Source organism: Adiantum capillus-veneris, chromosome 12 (assembly GCF_014529385.1).
Source record: "Adiantum capillus-veneris isolate H3 chromosome 12, ASM1452938v2, whole genome shotgun sequence".
Lineage (NCBI taxonomy): Eukaryota > Viridiplantae > Streptophyta > Polypodiopsida > Polypodiales > Pteridaceae > Adiantum > Adiantum capillus-veneris.
Genome location: NC_140942.1, coordinates 126,483,469 through 126,504,068, shown reverse-complemented (window position 1 = coordinate 126,504,068; position 20,600 = coordinate 126,483,469). Strand labels below are relative to the sequence as shown.

At 40.7% G+C, this 20,600-nt stretch overlaps 1 pseudogene; it reads right to left on the bottom strand.

The window, feature by feature from the left end:
• Window positions 1-17,019: 17,019 nt before the first annotated feature.
• On the bottom strand, window positions 17,020-17,323 carry LOC147446481 (uncharacterized; annotated as a pseudogene).
• Between the last annotated feature and the right edge of the window lie 3,277 nt (window positions 17,324-20,600).

Sequence of the window (20,600 nt, the reverse complement as noted above, 5' to 3'; positions counted from 1 at the left end):
TAAAATATATAACTAATTTACAACTAAAATCAAACAATTTTAGCTTAATCAATAAGCTAAAATAATTTTCATTCCATGATCTAATTATCCCCACTTGCTAGTAGTATTTTCTATCTCTCATAATTATCATGTAGTTATTTAAGATAATTAAGTAGTTTCCCCCCTTTAATTTACAACTAGAATCAAACAATGTTTAGCTTAAATAACTAGCTAAACTAATTTTATGTCCATGACTAATTACCACAACTTTTCAATGGTGTTTCTATCTCTAATAATTATCTAAGATAATTAACTAATTTTCCCCTTTAATTTACAGCTAAAACCATATAATTTTAGCTTAATTCATAAGATAAATTTATTTTTTGATATTAGATAATTATCCCTATCTAAAATTATTTTCTAACTTTGATAGTTATCTTGTGATTTATTAAACTAGTTTGCTAAGTTCATCATTAGTTTTAAGATTAAATAAAAAAACTAATTTTTGCCTAATTAAATACAGAGATTGATTAAAAAATTATGACATAATTTTCCCAAATTCCTAACAATATAAACAAGTTTTGATAATTATCTAAACTTAAATGATATCATTTGTCTTAATTAAGGTCAAAATTGATTAACTTCAATCCTAATAGAGAATAATGTCATAATAATCAATATCTAATTCTCCTAAATGATTTTCTCATATTAAACTGATCATTTAATGTGGGGAAGTGCCAAGGGAGAAAAAGCTAGAATATTGGTTAAGCTAGCAGACCGGCCACAGTAGGGATCCAAAGGAGGGAAAATAGGGATCCAAAGGGGGGGCCATCTGCAAAAGAGCCATGTGAAACAATGGGCCAAAAAGACCCTAAGGTTCAGCCCATTAAGACTTCCAAAATGCTAAGGTTCCAAAATTCAAAGGTTGTGTCCAAAGGTCAACCCTAGGGAAAATTGGATGCTTAGTGTGTGCCCTAAAAGTCTTTTCACATCCCTACATGGGAGGGGGCGAGCCCCAAAGCTAGGGGATGAGAGAGAAAGCCACACACACACACACAGGCTCCCTTTACACAAAGGGAATGAGGGACACATGTCAGCTCCCTAGGCCAGATGCCCACAAGGTGTGCCCAAAATTCCTATTGGAAGACCCTTGAAGTGGACCAATGAGAATTAAGCTAGAGTAAATCTAGTTTAATTAATTTAAAAACATTTAATAAAAGAAACCAATGAGAATTAAGTCTCCTAGAAGACTATTGGGCAGTCTCCCAAGGGGTCCAATGAGCATTCAGGAGCCCCATGGCTTGCCTGATTCCTATTGGCCAGGAGGCAAAGGGGTCCAATGAGAGTTTAGTTTAATTATTTAATTACCTAAAGCTCTCACAAAAGGGGAAAGGGGGACACATGTCAGAAGGCTATCACTTATGCTGCTTAATTACTATTGGCTTGACCTGGGGAGGTCCAATGAGGCAAAAGCCAGACCTATTTAGCAGCTAGGGCTCGCCCAAGAGAGAGGGGGGGCTGATTTTTGCTTGGCATTGACACACACACACTCACACTTGACCATGTGTGAAGGAAGAATACTCTATCTCCTCCCAAGCTTTAATGGAGAGCTCATCACCTACTCCAAGCTTGTGAGATAGAAGCCTACATCAACACTCTCTTGGCATGTGGATGCAAATCCAACCAAGAGCCAAGCTTCAATGCATGCTCATCTTCTCTACCAAGCTAATTACTAAGCTAAGCTATGCTAATATGAGTGATTATGTGAGGAGATGTACATCTTTCTCGTAAGATACTTCTTTTTCCTCTCAATCTACTCTCATACCCTGCTAGCTCTCACCATCTTCGAAGGTGTGTGAGGTCTTGGGTCTGAGAACGGGGATAATTCAAGTTGTGTTTGATTAAGTGTTTTGCTTGGTGTATGAAGCTTCCATCTTCATTGCACTAGCTAGTCTTGAAGGAACACAAAGAATTGTATTGTACAATGTCTCTCTTGATGGGAGAAACCATAATACAAAGCCTTTTGGAGGGGGGACCGGCTCCATGCAAATCCGGTCCTCAACTGTTGTCAATAGCTTAATTTCTCTCTCTTTTGAAAGTATTGTCGATGCTATCTAACTAGGTGTTATGCTTTTTGTTGCTCTCTCCACCCAAGCACTCTTGTAATTCTCATTAGGAATCTATTCTAATGAAATGCCCACTATGTTCATGCTAATTTCCGCTACACATAAGATTTTAGGCCATTAAATGTTACATTGGTATCAGAGCTCAAGGTTTCTCTTTTCTTGCTCAAGAAGGGAGGTCCTCAAGCTAGCTACAAATGGTTGGTATTATTAATTGCCTGTGAGTAAGTAGAATAGGGATTTTTCAGCCTTGCAGTGCGCCTGCCTTTGTGCAGTTAACGGGGCATCACCGTCGAGAGCTATGGTCTTAATAGTGGAGTCCTACGGGGCTTGCCTACGGCTTAACCACTATTGAGCTATTAGAAGCTTGACAGGAGCCGGTGCTGTTTTGGTGTCGAAAGACCCTCTCTTCTATTCCTTGCAATTAATGGTATTCGAGCCGCGGGTACAGTAGCTTGAGTGCTTTTTCTAAAGGGGTAAAGAGGAGTAGCAACTAGGGCTTGAAGTGCCAAAGTACACCTAAAAAGTTTACACCTAAAAGTTGTTAGAATGGCTGACAATAGTAAAGAGAGTGAAATTAATGTTGATAACTTTGATTTTGCTCATGAGCAAGCTACTAATGATGCTTCAATGCTTGTTAACTATCTTGTTTCTAGGCTTCAACAAGCCATGGGCAATCCATCTCTCCAAAGTGAAGTGCAACGGCAGCTCCGTGCTCACGGGATTCTCCAAGCTCATCACCATGACGAGAGAACACCTAGGAAGCCTCCTTGTGAGACTACCAAAAGAGGTCTCTCTCCGATTCGGGAAGAAGAAGAGAATCCATATGAAGGGCTCAAGAACTTACTTCTTGATGATGCATCTCCTTCCCAAAGGAGAACTCAAGAGCCTCCACCGAAGGAACGAGAAAGAAGCGAGTCTCCCGCCACCTCGGCGGAGATGGCTCCACGAAGACGGCGGGCTAAACGCTCTCCATCACCACCAAAGCGGAGAAGACCATCACACTCTTCTCCACGCCATAATTCAAAGAGGGATGATAAAAAGCAAGAGAAGAAAAAGGCGAGAAAGAGGACACCCTCTTCTCCATCTTCTTCATCCTCTTCCTCTTATGAAAGCTATGGTGAAGACGACAAAGATCAAGACAAGAAAAAGGCGAGAAAGAGGTCACCCTCTTCTCCACCTTCTTCAAATTCTTCATCTTCTGAAGAAAGTGATGGTGCAACTTTTGAACCATCAAAAAGAAGAGGCCATAGGAAATCCTATGCCGCATGGAAGAGGTCGTCCAAGCTGAAGAAATTCAAAGAGGGAGGGAAGAGCATCTCTTTCCTTACCTATGATGGCACCTTCGGTGCTACAGACAAAGTTTTGGCCTTTATCCAGCAATTCGATGCGGCGTTTGGAGATGAGGGCTTCACGGAGTCCTCTAAGCTACGCCATGTAGCTATGCACTTTCAAAAGTCCGCCAGACAATGGTGGTCTAGCCTACGAGCCAACGGTGAAGCTCCACGAACATGGAAGGCTTTAAGAGCTTCCATTATGAAGCAGTTTTTGGCCACCGATGCCAAAGACAAAGTACTCACCGAATGGCGAAGCTTAAAGCTCTCTCCCAATGAATCCATCCACAAATATGTAGACAAGTTTTGGGACCTACAACTCAAAGCCACTGTCTTCAAAAAGTTGGATTTTGGAGAGCAAAAGCAACAATTTTGTGCGGGCTTAACCGAAGAAATGGCGGAGTATGTCAACTCCCAAAGGCCACGTACCATATCGGCGGTAATACACCATACTATGGTGGCCTCGCGAATCAATTTCCAAACGGGGGGTAAAAGAAATAATAAGCCCCCGGAAAACAAGGGTTCCAATGAGCCTAAGGGGAAGGACAATGTCCAAAAGTCTCCTAAGGGCAATTCCAACAAAGCTAAAGAGAAGGGAGTTTACAAAGGAAAGAATAAACTCTCTCCTGAAGAGCTTGAGCGTTATCGTAAAGATAACCGGTGTTTCAAGTGCGGCGAACAAGGGCATGCGTACCGCGCTTGTCCCCAAAAGAACAACCGCCAAGATCCTCCTAGAGCTTCTTTGGTTGAAATCCAAGAGGAGGAGATTCATCAAACTCACCACAAAGGATCTCCTCTATGCCATGCTTGGGGAAAGGTAAGAGAACATGATGCTTTTATTCTCTTTGACCCTGGTTCTACTCACAATTTCATATCTATGGAGTTAGCCACCAAGCTAGGCATACAATCCTACGAGATGGGAGATATCCTACCCGCAGACAGTGCCTTCAAGGGGCAAGAAGCTTCAGTCACTCCCTTAATCGGGAAATTGAGGCTTCATGTCCAAGGCTATGTGGACAAAGAGGACTTCTTTATCTCTCCTCTCAAGCATGAGGATGTAATCCTAGGGGCACCATGGTTTGACCGCCTGGCTGCCCATGTTAAATTTCCTGAAAGGAGAATCTCCTTTAAGTTCAGGGAAAAGGACATGTATATAGATGCTAAGGAGATGGGTAACACCATCCCCATTGTACATACACCAGCTTTCAACAAGTCAATAAAGAGCTCTATTTCCGTGTACATGATTTTTGTTAAAGATTCTCAAAATGAACCTAATGCTTTAGCAAAAGAAAATAAAAGCAACCAAAAGGAATTAGAGTTATCCAATTTTCTCAAGGGGTTTCAAGATGTCTTTATTGACGACATCCCTTGTGAGCTACCTCCTAAACGAGGTAATGATGACCATGCAATTGAACTTCTTCCAGGAAGTTCACCGCCTAACAAACCTCCTTATAGAGTTTCTCAAGCTCAACAAGAGGAGATTATGCGGCAAGTGCATGAGTTAGTTGAGAAGGGCATGGTTAGGCCTAGCTCATCTCCATTTTGCTCACCTGTGCTATTAGTGCAAAAGAAAGACGGCACATATCGTATGTGTGTCGACTATAGAGCACTAAATAGGATCACTATCAAGAATAGGTTTCCCGTTCCACGGGTAGAAGACCTATTTGATAAGCTACAAGGATCGACCTACTTCAGTAGGATTGACCTAAAAAGTGGCTATCATCAAATAAGGATAGTTGATCAAGACATTGTAAAGACCGCATTTCGTACTACATTTGGTCTTTACGAATACATTGTCATGCCTTTTGGCTTGACTAATGCACCAGCCACATTCAACCGCTTGATGGAGAAGCTGTTCAGGCCTCATCGAACCTTCACTGGAGTGTTCTTTGATGATATTATCATCTACTCTAATTCATTGGAGGAACACAAGCAACACCTCCAGGTAATATTTCAAGTTTTAAGAGAGAATAAACTTTATGTTAATCGAAAGAAAAGTGAATTTTTCTTGCAAGAGATTCAATATTTAGGTCACATTATCTCTCAAGATGGAATCCAAATGGATCCATCCAAGTTAGAGGTAATAAAAGGATGGCCTAAACCAAGGAATCTTCATGAACTAAGAAGCTTTATAGGTATGTGTGCATACTATAGACGCTTCATAGAAAAGTTCTCACAAATTGCGGGACCATTACATGACCTAACAAAGAAAAATGTTAGGTATACGTGGTCTGCTAAGGAGAACAATGCTTTCGAAAAGCTTAAAGAAAAGCTTATCTCTCAACCTGTGCTTACACTACCGGATCTCTCAAAACCATTTGAGGTCCAATGTGATGCTTGTGGTGATTGCCTTGGGGCTGTTTTGCTCCAAGAAGGGCACGCCATAGGCTATGAGAGTCGAAGGCTCGACCCTGTTGAGCAAGCTCTAGGCATATACGAAAAAGAACTCCTTGCAGTTCTACATGCCTTAGACTCATGGAAGCACTATTTATTGGGGACTCCTTTCATTCTGCGAACGGATCACCAAAGTCTTAAGTACTTCATGACGCAGACCAAGCTCTCCGACAAACAAATGAGGTGGGCAAATTTCCTTTCGCAATTTCATTTTCATATTGCTCACATTGCTGGCAAGCATAATCAAGTAGCCGATGCACTCTCAAGACGACCGAGAGTGAATGCGGTTTCCATAGCAACTCACAATGATCTATCTTCAATGATAGATGAGTATGCTATTGATCCCGATTTTAGAGATGTGATTTCAGCCCTTGCATTAGGGAAGAAAGAAGAACCATTTACTTTACAAGATGGTTATCTTCTCTATGGCAATAGACTATGCGTTACTAACTCACTACGTGAGAAAGTAATGTATGAATCTCATGCTCCCCCATATGCGGGGCATAGAGGGATTCAGTCTACCCTAAAGGGAATTGAAACATATTTCTATTGGCCTACCATGAAAGTGAACATACACGAGTATGTTTCCAAATGTGTGGTATGTCAAAAGACAAAATTTGATAGAGGGAAGCAACTTGGATTGCTTCAACCCTTGCCAATCCCTAATTCACCGTGGGAGAGCATATCCATGGATTTTATCTTTGGATTGCCTAAGTCTATCCATGGGAATACGGGAATATGGACGATAGTAGACAGGTTTAGTAAACAAGCTCATTTTATACCTGTCAAAAAGACTATCAAAGCCCATCAAATGGCAACCCTCTTCATTTCACAAATTTTCAAGTACCATGGCTTGCCAATGTCCATAGTGTCGGATAGAGATCCTAGAATGACCAGTAATTTCTGGAAGGGTCTCTTTGAGAATTTAGGAACAAGGCTAAACTTCTCTTCGGCCTATCATCCACAAACTGATGGCCAAAGTGAAATAGCTAACCTAATCATTCTGATCTACTAAAAGCCTATGTAACGGAAGTAGATCAAAGATCCCAATGGGAGAAGTACTTACCCTTAGTAGAGTATGCTTACAATAACACTGTACATACTTCCACAGGAAAAGCACCTTTCGAGGTAATTGAGGGAAGATCAAAAAGTCCCTTGCTACTTAAGGTACATGGGAAGATCTTCGCTGCAGATGAGTATAGCCGAGACCTACAAGAATCTTTCCAAAAGATTAAGGATGCTATCTCTATCTCACAGCAAAGGCAAAAGGCTGCTGCTGACAAGCACAGAAGAGCCCAAGCCTTTAAAGAAAACGATTGGGTCTTGTTAAAGTTTCCCAAGGCTCGATTAAGGCACACGACGGGCAAGAATCCTACGGGCCACCAAAAGTACTATGCTAAACTAGCAAAAAGGTACTATGGTCCCTTCCAGATTCTTAGGCCAATCAATGAGATGGCCTATCAACTTAAGTTGCCCAATCATTGGCTCATACACAATGCTTTTCATGTGAGCCTCTTAAAGCCTTACAAAGGAGAGCCACCTCAAGAACCAACTATTGAAGACCCACAGGAGATCGAGGACCATGAGGAGGTGCTGCAGCCCGAGTCCATTCTCCAACATGAAGACAAGGTATTAAGAGGCGGTAAGACTATCCGACGATATCTTATTAAGTTTAAGAATTATCCTTTTGAAGATGCTAGATGGATGCAAGGCATACAATTAAAGGATAACCTAAACCTTGTCAATGCTTACAATGCTTCCCAAGAGTAAGCAAATGTACAAAATGTTAAAAATGAACAAAAAATTTTGTCTTATAAGACTCTCTTTTTCTTTATTTGTGCACAAAAATGAAGTAGTATGCATGCTTAGATCAAGTTTGCGGAGACGACGTCTCCCAAACACCAAGTAGAGCTTGTCACTCTACTATGGAAGACTGATAGGACTAATGTGCAGACATGCTTGCGGCAGCCTCAGGCTCTCAAGCGCCAAATGGACTAGTCATCCATTATGGAATGATGTCGTAGGGTAACATAGGGATCCTCTACCCGCTAAGAAAAGGACTCATGCATATGCTTTATCTTCTCTACACCATAGTCGAGGACGACTATGATTTCAAGAGAGAGGTAATGTCATAATAATCAATATCTAATTCTCCTAAATGATTTTCTCATATTAAACTGATCATTTAATGTGGGGAAGTGCCAAGGGAGAAAAAGCTAGAATATTGGTTAAGCTAGCAGACCGGCCACAGTAGGGATCCAAAGGAGGGAAAATAGGGATCCAAAGGGGGGGCCATCTGCAAAAGAGCCATGTGAAACAATGGGCCAAAAAGACCCTAAGGTTCAGCCCATTAAGACTTCCAAAATGCTAAGGTTCCAAAATTCAAAGGTTGTGTCCAAAGGTCAACCCTAGGGAAAATTGGATGCTTAGTGTGTGCCCTAAAAGTCTTTTCACATCCCTACATGGGAGGGGACGAGCCCCAAAGCTAGGGGATGAGAGAGAAAGCCACACACACACACACAGGCTCCCTTTACACAAAGGGAATGAGGGACACATGTCAGCTCCCTAGGCGAGATGCCCACAAGGTGTGCCAAATTCCTATTGGAAGACCTTTGAAGTGGACCAATGAGAATTAAGCTAGAGTAAATCTAGTTTAATTAATTTAAAAACATTCAATAAAAGAAACCAATGACAATTAAGTCTCCTAGAAGACTATTGGGCAGTCTCCCAAGGGGTCCAATGAGCATTCAGGAGCCCCATGGCTTGCCTGATTCCTATTGGCCAGGAGGCAAAGGGGTCCAATGAGAGTTTAGTTTAATTATTTAATTACCTAAAGCTCTCACAAAAGGGGAAAGGGGGACACATGTCAGAAGGCTATCACTTATGCTGCTTAATTACTATTGGCTTGACCTGGGGAGGTCCAATGAGGCAAAAGCCAGACCTATTTAGCAGCTAGGGCTCGCCCAAGAGAGAGGGGGGCTGATTTTTGCTTGGCATTGACACACACACACTCACACTTGACCATGTGTGAAGGAAGAATACTCTATCTCCTCCCAAGCTTTAATGGAGAGCTCATCACCTACTCCAAGCTTGTGAGATAGAAGCCTACATCAACACTCTCTTGGCATGTGGATGCAAATCCAACCAAGAGCCAAGCTTCAATGCATGCTCATCTTCTCTACCAAGCTAATTACTAAGCTAAGCTATGCTAATATGAGTGATTATGTGAGGAGATGTACATCTTTCTCGTAAGATACTTCTTTTTCCTCTCAATCTACTCTCATACCCTGCTAGCTCTCACCATCTTCGAAGGTGTGTGAGGTCTTGGGTCTGAGAACGGGGATAATTCAAGTTGTGTTTGATTAAGTGTTTTTGCTTGGTGTATGAAGCTTCCATCTTCATTGCACTAGCTAGTCTTGAAGGAACACAAAGAATTGTATTGTACAATGTCTATCTCTCTTGATGGGAGAAACCATAATACAAAGCCTTTTGGAGGGGGGACCGGCTCCATGCAAATCCGGTCCTCAACTGTTGTCAATAGCTTAATTTCTCTCTCTTTTGAAAGTATTGTCGATGCTATCTAACTAGGTGTTATGCTTTTTGTTGCTCTCTCCACCCAAGCACTCTTGTAATTCTCATTAGGAATCTATTCTAATGAAATGCCCACTATGTTCATGCTAATTTCCGCTACACATAAGATTTTAGGCCATTAAATGTTACAATAATATTTAACTAGATTAATAATCCTAATCATAATTTTAATAATCAATAATTTATTAGCATTAAGAGTGTAATTTATGATAAAGAGAGGTTTAATCTTCTCAATTAATTAGATTAATTCAAAAAATTGGACATAGATTAGTATATTTATACTAATTAGCATGTAGAAACATTAACTACCTGCATTAATCAACTAGATTTTTTCTCTCTAGTGAGTTTTGGACAGAGTCTCTCTATGTTAGAGAGATTTGGTTAGGTCTCCGGGTCTAAGTCAATTTGTGGAGCATAGGGTCCTATTGATATTTTTTTTTGGCACTCATAACAATGGAGGCACATGCATGGAGGCATCCTTACAATAAGAGACCGGAGTCATCATTTCTAGGGGGAGGCAAAGGGGTCACATTAGGTATGCAACACCAACGAGGATCCAAATGAGCAAAGGATTGCTAACTCCAAGACCAAGGCCAATACCCTCCAATGGCAATGATCATCCTCCAATGCAATCACATTAGTGTTTTAGAAAAAATATTTTTCACTCATAGGCTCTCATACGCTGAAATTGGCAGTTACTTGCATCTCAAGCAACCCTCAACCTCTTGATAGTGCTACCTACTGCTAAATTTGTCTGTGGCAGGTCAGTGATGGCCCTCCCTAGCACCTATCTGCTTAAAAAAACAAATCTTCTAATTTTTAAGCTCATTTACTTCTTAAATGGTAAATATCTAGGAGATTATATATAAAATCTAAAGAATATTTTTTTTCAATGATTACTAAAACCATTCAATTATTTTATCAAATTAAATTAGATGTGAAAAAATTTGGAGGCCATAGTGGGGTCGGTTTTCACCTGAATTCAATTCTGAAAATTTATAGCAATAGGTTTGTCGTACTAAAGATTCCAAAAATACCAATTTTAGCTACTTTTGAGATAGTGGTTTACCAATGTCCATGTATAAAGGCTTTTTTTAAATTAAATATAAAAGAAGAGCGAGGCGTGGTGTTTTTACTGTGTCGAATCTCTCGCTCCTCTCTCGTTCATCTTCTCTGATCTCTGCATGCTCCAGCAACCATGGAAGCTCTTTGTTGGCACCCTCCCTAGCCATGCTACCCCTAACATTGGTATCAGAGCACACACAATTTTGTTTATGGCGTTTTGGATCATTGTTGCATGTGCTAGGCAAATATAATCCAGGCGTATGTTGGCGTCGTGACGCAATGCCAAAAGCTCCCACTAGGCGGGTAGCATCTCAGAATTCCTTTATTTTTGTGGAAATAAGTAGAGCGACGGTTGGATCCATACTCCTTGGCCAGTGGTACAGTAGGCTGGCATCTAAAAATGTTGGTAAAGCAATTGACTTGATTCTTGTGCTTCTCAAAACGCTAAAGTGGAGAAACCCTATGAAAGTGCATCATATCAAAAGGCTAGTATGTAGTTTTTCAAGATTTTTGAAACGTTGTCTTGTATAGAGGTAGTTGGTGTGCAATCTCTACGAATCTCAAAAAGCTCACAATGGTTAATCCAAACAAAGGTCTGTCAACAATAGCATGTCAAAATGCCCTTGGATACCAAGGTTCATAGTTTTTTAGGATCTCAAAAGGCAAATAATAGAGGACCATTTCTTTGGCAATTTTCAAAGCATCTCAAGATGCTTATGTAGACAACCTAACAAGTTTTCCCAATTTCCTACGGTACCTCAAAACTTTGCAATGGAATTGATGTAAAGGAGGATTTGGGGATTTCAAATATTCGGCAAGACTTTAGAAATTGGCAATGACAACATGCCACATGCGTGCTGAAGTTTGTTCTAGAAATTTATTGGTTTACATATGAGTTGTGCTTCAAGCACATGAAGAAGAGGAGATTTTGGAGCCATGAAGCACCTGCTGTCATGCACGAAGAATTTCTTCAAGCACTTGGTACATCAACAAATGCAACATATGAAGATTAGTTTTGATATTGCACTACAAGATATCTCAAAATATTTTTACCAGTTTAGTGTCATAAATTTGTCATTCTTTCTGTTGTAAAAAAAGATTCAAATATTTCTTATAAAAACTATATCAATTATCAATTTTGTCATGCAAAATTTTGTATGGGTTAGACATTGCCACACATAAGTGGCACACATAAGTGGTAAGACCTCCCAAAATTTATCTTTTCTTAGCCTATCTATTTTCTCCCGCTTCTCACGAGGTTATTGTGTAGACCTTAAACCCTAGGTTTGGCAGTGAACTAAAAACTCCATTAGTCGGTATTTTAAGAGTAGTTTTAGGTTATGGGTGCACCAAAACCCTTGGTTGTGAGAACCTCAAACTCACTTGAAGTATCATGAGACTAGTAAGTACTAGTTCGGTCTTGAGGGGGGGATTGTTGGGTCTTCCAAGCCAGAGTTTAGTTTAAATTGAACCCATGGAAACACTTGCCTAAGGCATGCATATATTTTTAGTTATGAGCCAGGTATATATCTATATATATATATATATATATGTATGTATGTATATGTAAAGGCTTTTTTGAATTAATAATAGAAGAATAGGTGTGGTGTTTTTACTGCGTTCAATCTCTCTAGCTCCTTCCTCATTCACCTTCGCTACTCTACACGCTCCAACAACCATTGAAGCTCTTCGTTAGCACCCTCCCTAGCTAGCCACACTGCCCCTAACACCTACAAGCTAGTGATAATCTTGAATTATCAAGTGACAAATTTTTTTTCCCTATTGCTATAAACTAAAATGCATTACATAACACTCTAGATATCATTATATTCTTTCAAAAAGGGAGTCTATTTGAAAATATCTCTTAGGTCATATGTTCGGCCCTTTGGCCTCTCTCAAGTTGTCTTCTTTGATCTAGATCCATAGCAAAAACATTTGACATATGCATGAATTCAAGCATGATTCTATGCAGAAATCTCCTTGCACATATTTGACACGGGTATCCCTAATTTGAGGGGGGAGAATGGAATCATACAAGCTGGTGGAGACGCTTGTGCATATCATAATATAATCAAGAGATTCAAATTTTCAAACATGAGATCAGCTTGAAAAGTTTTCAAATCAAGTAGAAATGTTCCATATGTAAGATTGCAGACAGAATATACCAATAACTTATTTTCGGACACTCTACCTACTTGGATAAATTTCTCTTAAGACCTTACTTGTCTTAAGGGGGCATCAGCTAATTCACTAACAAGACTAACCTACTTGTCTTAGGCGATGAGACACTGTCTCTCATGAAGAGGGATCTCTTTCACTCTTTGCAATCCCAAGACAATTCAACATACCACATCATGGCAATGATATTGAATTATCAAGTGAAAAGCATTTGTTTCCTTTTGCCATAGGAGTAACATGTATGCATACACATACTATCTTTCTTCACCATGAGCTATATCGTCACGTGATCATTACCGTTCTAATACCATGGTGTGTGTGTGTGTGTAGTTGTTTTAACTTATATAATAAGACATAAATGAACTTTTATATTTAAAAGAAAACCCGCTTCGGAGAAAAGGCAAAAATTAGTACAAAAACAACTGAGTCTTAGAATTATCTTTGTACATGGAATATGAGAATGAAGCCTCATTCTAGTATATATACAATGATAGTGATCCAATAAAGAACTACTTTCCAAGTGGTAAGAGCAGGTGTACTATCTATATAAGCCAAAAAAAATTCCAAGAAAGGATAGAGTCCTCACCTGCATTCATCCAAATAACACAACAGTTTGTTAGCCTTGGATGTGTATTACAGGTATAGACTATATATAGCAGTTATTATCCATGTCCAACTTACAACTCTTTTTAACTTAAAACCACTTTCCAAAATGTTCTTGTCTTTCAGTTCTTTTAGTGAAAAAAAAATTATTATCACATTTATTGTGAGTAATTGTATGTATGGTTTCTATATAGTCCCAATGTTTTATAAGACCTTTAAATAGATATTTAACATATATATCCTTTCGATCAAAGTGCCATTACCCCTTTTGATCCAAGTGTCCTGTTTTAACCCCTAGGTTAGTTTTTCAAATATTGTATTGACAATTTGTCAGGCCCAAATTCCTAAATACCATAAAGCATAAAGTAACCTAATAAACAACTTGAGATGTGTTCCAATACCTGAATAACTTTGCCAATTTTTTCAGGCACGGATTTTCTAGATTTTACTAAGCACCATGAAGCCATAAAGTGTCCTCAATACCAACTATAGATACCGCCCAAAAAGCCTCAGCTTTTGGCAAGCCAAATCAACATTCTCATATTCATTGGGGCTTACGAATAACAACCTACCATAGATTGTAAGCTAATGAGAAGAAACATTAAATGAGCCCAAGATAGGGAGATAGTAAAAGGAGACTATTGATAGCTTTTCTATCTAAAAGAGAAAAAACCCATGTATGTTACCAGCACTATCAATTGCAACGTCATGCAATATAGGTTAACACGCGAGCTCCTTTTCAAGTGAAGTGATACCAAAAATGGCATAAGGGAAGACAAAAAACCCTTTACACTACGTAGTAGTATGCAGATATTTCCATGCGTCTGATACATAGTAAAATAGCCCTGAATCTAGGCCAGATAAACGACTTTATCAAGTATAAGATCCCACATTTTTCTCTGTCCGAGTATTGCCACATTAAGCATCACTATACTGGTTGTGCATTGGTTACCACAACATCCTCCTCCAAAATGAATTACAGGTGTTGTACAAGCTTAAAAAACCTTTTTTCACAAGAAACTAAACCCCTTTACACTACGCAGTAGTATGAAGATATTTCCATGTGTTCGATATAGAGTAAAATAGGCCTGACCATAGGCAAGACAAATGACAGTATTAAGTATAAGATCCCCCATTTTTCTCTTCGAATACTGCCAAATCAAGCACCACTCCACTGTTTGTGCATGGGTTACGAAAACACCTTTATCCAAAATGAATTACAGGCTCTCTACAAGCTAAAAAAAGCCTTTTGTTACAAGAAACTAATTACCCTAAAATAACAAAAAAAACCCAACAATAATCATTATGATTAGTTCAACTATTATCATCAAGTAAATAAGTACTATAAGACATAATTTCCTTTCATCTTCAATCGCATAGTTATGCAGTCACAAAAAATATCAAAGAAAAACCAAGTACAACCAATCGGAGACTACACGATTTAGCAGGAAAAACCATTAAATTATGTCATCAAGGTACTATTATTATGGTAAGTACCAACCTGAGATGGTAGCTCAACAAACTCCATAGCTGCTTAGTATCAAAAAAGCCCTCACACCTCTCCATGAAATACACACACAGAGGACAAAACTACCCACAGACTAAGTGAAGGGCCAGAGCACCCTCACCTTATATAGCGTTTCCTAGCATGTTCAAGGTGAAGATACCCCATGATGAGGTACTCAGTATCTACTTCCTCCCAAGCCACCTCTATTGGCCACTCCTGCTCACATATGGGCAGTTGAGAGGGAGAGAGAGAGCAAGTGTAGGGGTTATCATACGCTTCTACGAGTTGTAGTGTAGTTAAGGGGGATAGAGAGAGCCAGCGGGCGTGAGGTTTAAGGTAATGAAAGCCACTACCTCAAAAGAAACTCCTAAGGGTGGGCTCTCATGGGATGCTTAAGAAGGAAGAGGGCTACCCCCATTATAAAAAAAAAGACCACAACGACTATTTCGGTTTTCGATTTGGAAAATGTTTAAACAAGAAATCTGTGCATGAAAGAAGAAATATATTGTTTTTTTTGTTCTATATGTATAATTAAACTACTGTATAGGTATCCATATGCGTGCTTGTGTGTGTGTGTGTGTGTGTGTGTGTGTGTGCGAGAAGAGAGAGAGAGAGAGAGAGAGAGAGAGAGAGAGAGAAAAGACACACCATGTATGCTCCTAAAGAGTGATTCATATTGAGAACGAGATACATATATATAGGTGAGACCAAGTCGAGTAGAATGAGCCATTCTTTTCTTTCAAAGAATGAGTCTATTTGATCATATCTGTTAGTTCATATGTTATTCTTTGGTCTCTAATGTAGAGTCATCTTCTTAGTCCGATCTAGTTCCATTAGCCAAAGCTTTTAATTACGTAGTGGGATAGCACAATCTTGTGCACAAAGCTTCTCACACTTATTTCACACCAGTATCCGTTTGATGTGGGAAGCATGGAATCATACAAGCTCTCAATTATCTTGAATTACCAAGTGACAAACTTTTGTTCCATATTGCTATAAAGTAACATGCACTACATAAGACTCTAGATATCATTCTTTTCTTTCAAAAAGTGAGCCTCTTTGAAAATATTTCTTAGGTCATACGTTTTGGCCCTTCGGTCTCTCTCAAGTCGTGTTCTTCGATCTAGATCCATAGCCAAAACATTTGATGTATGCATGAATTAGAGCATGATTCTTATATGCACAAAGCTCCTCACACATATTTGACACGGGTAGCCCTAATTTGAGGGAAAGGGGGGGGGGGGGGCGGCGGCGGGGGGGATGGAATCATACAAGCTGATTCCATCAAGCTGGTGGGGATGCTTGTGCATATATCATAATATAAGCAAGTGATTCACATATTCAAACATAAGAGCTCGAAAAGTTTCCAACTCAACTCAGCTCGAAAACTTATTTTCCGCCACTCTAGAACGTCTTAGTGCGATGAGAACAATATTGTACATTTATAGAGCTGAGCTTTCGCATAGCCTGTTGCAGCTGCTCCTCCGTCATTGCCTCCAGCCGGGTACTGCAGCTGTTCATTGTTTCCAGCCAATCAGGAGCTCTGATGAGTGGATGTGGACAGACTCGCTGATCTATTAGGCTACGGAATAGACCTTCCCACTTGGCTAAGCTTACTTGCTGGTGTGCCTCATGAATATCCACCTCATGATCATCTGCAAACTGTGATCCCTTCAATACTATGTTAGATGGCTTCCAAATTGGCTCCACCGTTGCCCCCACCTCGGCGTCCTCCTCCTCCTCCTCTGTTTCCTCTCTTTTCCTGTACTGCAGGCCCTCCTCCTCCTCCTCCTCCTCCTCCGCGACTTCCCAGTCCGCCATCTGCTTCTACTCCTCCTCTTCTGTTTCCTCTCTCTTTCTGCTCAAGCTGCGGCGCCCACCACAGCGTTGCAGCTGCACGCCGGACTGCGCGGCTACTGCATGAATAGACTTGCCAGTTGCACGTGATTCTCGCCGTCGACCAGGTCGTCGCGACGACGTCAGCCCGAGTGCTGTGATAGGGGCGTGGTGGTAGATGGCAGGGAGCTTTCCCAGCCTCTCCAACACAGCGCGCGCCTTCTTGCAGAGTGTTGGGGGCAACCCGCTATCAGAAGGCTGCACAGTCACCTGCACTTTGGGGCGGCGCCCGCATGCAGAGGTCGCTGTTAGTGCAGTTGAAGCGCGGCTGCAACTTAACACGCCCGCCACATGGCAATTGGTATAGTAGTGGAAGCGGAACTTGATCATCTCTCGAGTAGTCGTGCACTTAACATTTCTGGACTCTGCGATGCTGGAGTGACATAACGTACATCTCATGGGCGCTAGGTCGGGGCCGCACTCCTTCGCTACCCAACGGCGCAGCTCCTCTTGTTGGCTGGGCGCCAGGTCTTCGGAAACCTCATATTCCTCAGCGCCTTCGTTACGTCCACCTTCACTTCCGCCTCTTCGACATCGTCACCATCACCGGCTAACTGCAACCTCATCTTCCTCAGCACCTCTGTTACGTCCACCGTCACTTCCGCCTCTTCGAACTCATCATCATCATCACCGGCTGTCAGAACTGCATCCATTGTCTGCTCGTCAGAACGACCCTCGTCCTCCACCACTTCGACATCCTCCTCCTACAACAACATATATCACGGGCAACGATAATCTCCTCCTTCAACTCATGAATATCGGTAGTTAGAATGGACTCTCTCTTAACGGCGTCTCGACACATACCTGCGTTAAAGCCTTCTGCATCCGATACAAGCTCCTGTAGGCACTTGCGGTCCTCCTGGCCGTCTTTTGTGATTGTCTCGGCCTCCCATGCACCAGCTTCGGCTTCCCCCCAGCGTGACGTTTCCTCTGGACTGCAGCAGATATCTGAGATGAGTCCTCCATCTTCCTTTCGGCCACCAGGTACGTCTGCTTGCGGGACCACAGAATGTTGTGGATCTCTTGGTACAATCAGGCGCACTCTACTAGACTCTGGCTTCCCATAAATGAGCGCAACTCATATTATGAGAGATCGTGGTGTTTACCGCAAACCATTATCGCGAAACAAGAGAGAGGAATTCAAAATGAGGAGACAGAAACCCTTTTGTTGTTCATGCGATATTTTACCGCCTGTATTTCCACGAGTATTGTGACGTCCATTATCGCTAAGGCCATAGACTCCCTTCTCCCTCCCTCTCCGGCGGGTTACCATTTAAACCAATACAACTCAAAATGTATTTACACACTACAACTCCTACACTCTTTAGAATGCTCACTTCACTTAATCTCTCTTTCACTCTAAAAATTCTATACATAAATCATAATATTCACAACAAAACCATTACAAATACTATTCATAAGCACATAACAAAACATATGCGAATTAATCATATATTACACCAAAAAAAAGAATGGAGAGTTTTATTAATTATCATCTTGTATAAGATCTCTACAAGCACTAGGATCCATATTTAGACCCATAGTATTCAAATCAATAAACAAGTTTAGAGATTCTTTCTCCTCTCTATCACCTCCTATAGAATCATCATCGCTTTCTGTCTCTTCTTTCGCCTCAAGATGACTAGTTGCAAGGCTTGGCTAACCTTCTTCATCTTCAACTACATCTTCCTTTGCATCTTGTGGTGATGGTATGATGGGATCAATTACTGGCTCAATGTTCGTCTGTGCAAAGATAGATCTACCCCGCGGCGTGACTGGAATGACATACCAAAGTTTTCTTTGATATATACATGGCACATAAAAGACCTGTACGTCACACACAAAGAATAAGCTGATATACATATATTAAATTTTTAATTTAAGTTAATTGCACATAGCCTAAATTACCTGCTGGCAACTACTAGGATACACCAAGTTGTCAGTTTTTTTCCGATGGAATTGGGTGGAATCCACCATAATGAGCCCATTTTCATGTGTTTTAATTTAAGTTAATTGCACATAGCCTAAATTACTTGCTCGCAACTACTAGGATACACCAAGTTGTCAGTTTTTCCCCGATGAAATTGGGTGGAATCCACCATAATGAGCCCATTTTCATGTCTTTTGACCTCACCAGCAAACCATCGACACTCAAAGAGGAATTTGTGAAAAGATCTGAAATCCACTTTGATTATTCTCTCTATAGTACCACAATATCTGACCTCATCTGTTGTTGTGTCAAAGTTTTTCATCACGCCACAATCATTAGTGGTCTGACGCTCATCTATCTTGCGGGTGCAAAAATATCGGCCTTCAGACCAAATAGAGTTGAAAGTGAGACCCTACAATCACAGTGGTCTGACGCTCATCTATCTTGCGGGTGCAAAAATATCGGCCTTCGGACCAAATAGAGTTGAAAGTGAGACCCTACAATCACAATGCATAAGAGGTTACATTGCATTTCATTAAGTGATTTGCATACATGCATACATAACATATACACACTCACCTTGCGCAAGCATCCTCGCGCATCCTCCCATTCTTTAGGGTTTATTTGCTCTCCTTGTGCTTTGGCATTGGTCATGGCACTATGGATCCACTCTACTTGAATCAAATCAGGATATTTTGCAAGCTCTTTAAAAAAAGGAGGTGCGCGTCTACCTCCATGGGACCTCTTCCATGCATATCTATCCCTTTCTCTAGCTGCGTGGCATTCCAAGTACATATTGACCCATTTGGTCATGATAGTGGCATTGAGTAAACAGTAGTTGTTGACTATGGCATGAAACTCTCTATCCATGACCAAGAGTGAGCCTTTTCCATTGGGAATGGTTGAGTGCTTCCTAGGATCCTCTTCCTCACTCCATAGACGAGGAAATGATGGATCCAGTGTGATGAGATACTATGAGACATACACAAATGCCTCTTGCACCACCCAACCTTCTGCCATGCTCGCCTGAAAACATTAAAACCACATATTTTTATTAGTAACTCCATAGCGTATAAATGCTATCTATATTGTATTGATTTTGCATACCTTCGGTTGGACCTCAATCTAACAAAATCCTTTAAAGTCTTCAAGAGTCTCTCCAAGAAGAACATCCATCTAGAGTGAACCACCCCACAAATGGCAATCTCCTCAACAAGGTGAAGCAATAGGTGTACTTGGCTAACAAGGATTGTACATGGGAATGCATCCTCAATAGCATACACTGCCTCTACTGCTAGCTGATGGGCTACTGGTATGGCTTCCACTTCTATCTCCTTGGAGCTCACAAATCTACAGGGCATAAATAATATATTAGATGAAAAAAAATTCCATTGTACATGGCACAACATGATACAGTACTTGAAAAAAATCCATTACCTCACAATCTCACCCACTTTGAATATTGCAACCTTCACCTTAGTGTCTCCATAACCACTAATAGTTATGGGAAGTACAAACTACAAATAATAAAATATCTTAGTGAATGTCAACTTATATATAAGGACACAAAGACACCATAAACTATGCTACTCTTACCTGAAGGATTTTATGCCAATCATGGGATTTCAATCCATACAATTGAGTGGAGCCACCCTTTTTGGTTTTTGTGAAAGAACCTTTGAGTGACCGCATATATCCTATTGGAGTTTGGATGGATGCCATAAATTGCTTTGTCCGCTCTTGGTCTGCCTTTGACAGTATCCACGGTGCTTTTGGGAGAATCATTTTTCCCCGCTCCCCCATGCAGGGCGTGGCTGAAGAAGGGAGACGTCTCATGGCTCTTAAATCTTCCCTAGCACCCAATGAATCCTTCTTGCCAATTATGTGATCCCATATAGCTTGCCCAACATTTTTGAACACATGCATAGGGTCCAACAAGTGCTGAATTTTCAACGAAGTCCAATAGGGGAGCGACAAGAAGATTGAGTACCTCGACATAC